The sequence below is a fragment of the Cyprinus carpio genome, unplaced genomic scaffold (genome assembly GCF_018340385.1).
Source record: "Cyprinus carpio isolate SPL01 unplaced genomic scaffold, ASM1834038v1 S000000392, whole genome shotgun sequence".
In the NCBI taxonomy this organism is placed as follows: Eukaryota; Metazoa; Chordata; class Actinopteri; order Cypriniformes; family Cyprinidae; genus Cyprinus; species Cyprinus carpio.
Window position 1 is genome coordinate 505 of NW_024873135.1, and position 4,631 is coordinate 5,135.

At 39.1% G+C, this 4,631-nt stretch overlaps 1 long non-coding RNA gene across 1 annotated transcript; it reads right to left on the reverse strand.

Annotated features, from left to right (window-relative positions):
- Positions 1-510: 510 nt before the first annotated feature.
- On the reverse strand, positions 511-3,850 carry LOC122142897. The gene is made up of 2 exons (XR_006158843.1): positions 3,644-3,850; positions 511-1,159 (listed from the first exon to the last, which is right to left on the reverse strand). It is a non-coding gene; the product is annotated as an uncharacterized LOC122142897 (long non-coding RNA).
- Positions 3,851-4,631: the final 781 nt, after the last annotated feature.

Genomic DNA, 4,631 nt, shown 5'->3' on the forward strand with positions numbered 1-4,631 from the left:
CAATTTCGTAATGATATAAGATATGAAAATGTAATGAATAGAACATATGTGCCCAAGACTTCCTTATTTCATTTGGTATGACAAATATATCATTGTGATGTATGGTGCTCATTAAATGTTAGACAGTTTGAAAAGTGTGACAACTTACCCCGCTGTCCTACAAAAATAGTCTCATGACATTTTGTAATATTATCTCATAATTCTGGTGTTTTGGTGTTATAGGCTTGAACTGGGACAAAGAATCATCCCGTGGAGAAGACCCACAAAGATGTGCAGCCGGGTCGGTGCTTTCCTTTCCGCCGGAAAGGTTGGAGTGGTGGCTATCTCCCTCTGCCTTCAAAAAAAGTTTCACTCAGTAGCTATCTTTTATGGAGAGAGAGAGAGAGAGAAAAAGAACTTAACTATATTAGAAACTCACACATATTTTTTACGTTTGTTAAAATTTGCAGAAAGGTTTTTGCGAGCGACCCAATTAAAGCAACAATCATAATGACAGGCTCACTATTTAAATAAGATTTGATTTGTTTTATTCAACAAAGTTGTTAAGCCTTTACAATGAGGTCATACAGTATTTCTGCCCAAATCCACATAAAGATACAGAAAATGACATAAAGAGTGGAAAACAGCACACAGAGTAAATAGAAATAGATGTTAAAAATGTAGAAAGAGATTGAAGATTACATGTCCAGAGGTTAAAATTACAATTACATTACAGCATTGCCATAAAATAATTGCTTTGTTCCGAAAAATGTGTGTTGGGTGATCCTCAGAAAAAGTCCATCTGGAGAACTGGGAAAGGCATCTCAGTGTTTGGAGAATAGTCGATCGGTAAGCGGTTGAAATATGCGCCATCAGCATGTCCGAAGTGTCTCGAGTCCGCAGAGTGTCGTTGGCTCGGTGTTTCTTCAATATCGGAGCTGTAGCATTGTCGGTCGAAGTCTGGTAGCGAAGTCGTTGTTCCTCAAATGAATCTGCGTATAATGCGCTCCAGCAGGAACTGCCAAACAAGTTGTAACATCTGCTGCCAGCAGGTTGCATTCTGCGCTGTCGTAGTCGGCGAGCCTGAGCTCCGCCCAAAATCAGGCTTCCACAGCGTTACGCAGCCGCATATGTTAATGATGTTCACGGATGTAGTTTCTTCAGGCATCGGAGCAAACGGCTGAAACACCACAGAAGATGAAATGAATGATCGTCCAAGGCAAAATGTGTGAGCTCTGCAAGCTTTCCATTCAATTTATAGGCTATGACAGGTTACACATTCCCATGAAATTGTCTTTCAGTTAGACACTGCTGCGCTCATGGGTAGCCAAACACACCTAATGTAGGATGAAACAGCGCGGTATTAAAGTGTTCGCGCAGCGCTGAACGGTCATAGGTGCGGCTCAAGGAACCGAGCTGCGCGACCGACTCCACGGCGCGGAGAGGACGTGTTTAACAGCGCCACCGAACTGACAGCGCCGCGCGAACATACTCTTCTTCTAATAACGTTTTATGGCGGATGGCAAACCAACTTTTATATATATAAAAGTTTTCCTGATTAATCCTTTTTCTTTAATGTATTCAACAATACCATATATTTTTTTTTTTTATAGATGCTCTTTCAAAAGGCTTGACTAATTAAATGATTTAACACCCATGTTTCTTACTTCCCATGTTTATTTTTTATGTTATATATATATATATATATATATATATATATATATTTATTTTTATATGTATAAATATATATATATATATATAAATATATATATTTATTTTGTACTTAGTTATTATTGTTATTGTCTTCAAGTTCTACATTCAGCACAATATTGCCCATTTTAAATTTTACATATTATTTATACTATATATTTGGGATTTTGGTTGTCTCTAGTAAAGGGAACATTGAGCCAATGAGCCGCGCCTATGATATGACCGGTCAGCGCTGCGCGAACACTCTAATACCGCGCTGTTTCGTCCCACATTTGTCGCAGTTGTAACGTACACTGAAGGCTAAGTAGCTACAGAAAACCATAAGGCTAATTCAAAGTACCACACAACTGTCAAAGACACCCATACACAATAAGGATAACAGAGCGGGTAAGTTGTCACATGGTTAAGTTGTCACACTGTTCATAACTCCAAAACTTGAGGCTCTATCTCAAACATCAAATAGCCACTTTGTGTGACTTCTTCTTCAATAGTCAATTTCCTGTTCAAATGTGGTCAAGATCGCTCTAATGTGAGTTTAGCACAATTTCCTTATTTTTTTGGCTTAAAAAGTAAAAAATAAAAAAAAAAAAAAAAAAAAAACTTCAAATTGTATGCAATACAACTTTGTTAGGTATGAATGTTAAAAATTATTATTTTGCACAAAATAGAGTAGACAATAACGTGTCTTTTGATACTTTAGCTGACGTGCTATGTTGAGCTAACCTTGAGAGTTTATCCAACTTTAGCACACAGGTCAGTTTGGGGCAAGTTGTCTCAGTGACTTTGGGGCAAGTCGTCACATATGACAACTTGCCCCAATACGCATAAACACATAGAACATGCTCAAAAAACATTGAGATGTATTTCTGGAAACTGGGTTTGCACCATCCTACGTCAGAGATCGACCCATTCAGAACCCTGACCTGCCAGGCCCAAGCACCAACTCTGCCCTGCCTAGCATGCCCAGTTGTGCTCCTGTTATCACCAGCTCACCCTTACCCAGCAATGCTATTGGTGACAGCGGGCTACCAACTCCAGAGGACATCCGGCCATATCCAGAAGCTGGCCCCCGAAAACCAGCCAGCAAAGAAAGAAAACGACGCAAATTAACAATTCTTACTGACACGCCCGTGAAGCAGCAACTAGAAAGAGAAAAGAATAAGGCTGAATCTAGCTAAAAGCTGTTTGATTGTATGTGAGTCAAAATCTGGACCTACTAAGAACAAGGCAGTTAAAAGAAGAAAAAATAATAGAAGAGTCATCATCAGATGATGAAGAGTGCTTCTGCCTCGACTGTGTGGAGCCATTTTCAAACAGTCGTCCAAAAGAGTCGTGGGTAAAATGCAACAAATGGGCCCAGGATGCTTGCACCTCAGTCCAGGCAATTTATGTGTGCCAGAATTGTGACTCTGAAGATGAGTCTGATTAGTCAGATACAGGGAATCTGTTTTGTTCAGACGTTAAAGATGTTAAGTTAAGCGAGTTATCGGCAGTATTTCATTCAGTTATCATGGATCTATGTGTGCAAGCCAGAGAACGTTTGAGTTTAAAGTTCAAGGTAAAGTGGTCTTGCCACTTAATATGTTTTGATTGAAATGTGTATTTTTTGGATGGAAATATTTATTTTCCCAAATTCTCTAGGGATGATTTTTTTTTATATATTCCCAGTTCTGGTTTGAATTTTAAAGTTAAAATCAATAATCACAATTAAGTAGTTGTGTTCTTATTTTTAGATAATCTAGTGTGACAACTTACCCGCCGATGGGGCAAGTTTCCACAAGTGCACATTCTCTATTCAACAGCCTACAATTTCGTAATGATATAAGATATGAAAATGTAATGAATAGAACATATGTGCCCAAGACTTCCTTCTTTCATTTGGTATGACAAATATATCATTGTGATGTATGGTGCTCATTAAATGTTAGACAGTTTGAAAAGTGTGACAACTTACCCCGCTGTCCTACAAAAATAGTCTCATGACATTTTGTAATATTATCTCATAATTCTGGTGTTTTGGTGTTATAGGCTTGAACTGGGACAAAGAATCATCCCGTGGAGAAGACCCACAAAGATGTGCAGCCGGGTCGGTGCTTTCCTTTCCGCCGGAAAGGTTGGAGTGGTGGCTATCTCCCTCTGCCTTCAAAAAAAGTTTCACTCAGTAGCTATCTTTTATTGGAGAGAGAGAGAGAGAGAAAAAGAACTTAACTATATTAGAAACTCACACATATTTTTTACGTTTGTTAAAATTTTCAGAAAGGTTTTTGCGAGCGACCCAATTAAAGCCAACAATCATAATGACAGACTCACTATTTAAATAAGATTTGATTTGTTTTATTCAACAAAGTTGTTAAGCCTTTACAATGAGGTCATACAGTATTTCTGCCCAAATCCACATAAAGATACAGAAAATGACATAAAGAGTGGAAAACAGCACACAGAGTAAATAGAAATAGATGTTAAAAATGTAGAAAGAGATTGAAGATTACATGTCCAGAGGTTAAAATTACAATTACATTACAGCATTGCCATAAAATAATTGCTTTGTTCCGAAAAATGTGTGTTGGGTGATCCTCAGAAAAAGTCCATCTGGAGAACTGGGAAAGGCATCTCAGTGTTTGGAGAATAGTCGATCGGTAAGCGGTTGAAATATGCGCCATCAGCATGTCCGAAGTGTCTCGAGTCCGCAGAGTGTCGTTGGCTCGGTGTTTCTTCAATATCGGAGCTGTAGCATTGTCGGTCGAAGTCTGGTAGCGAAGTCGTTGTTCCTCAAATGAATCTGCGTATAATGCGCTCCAGCAGGAACTGCCAAACAAGTTGTAACATCTGCTGCCAGCAGGTTGCATTCTGCGCTGTCGTAGTCGGCGAGCCTGAGCTCCGCCCAAAATCAGGCTTCCACAGCGTTACGCAGCCGCATATGTTATTGATGTTCACGGATGTAG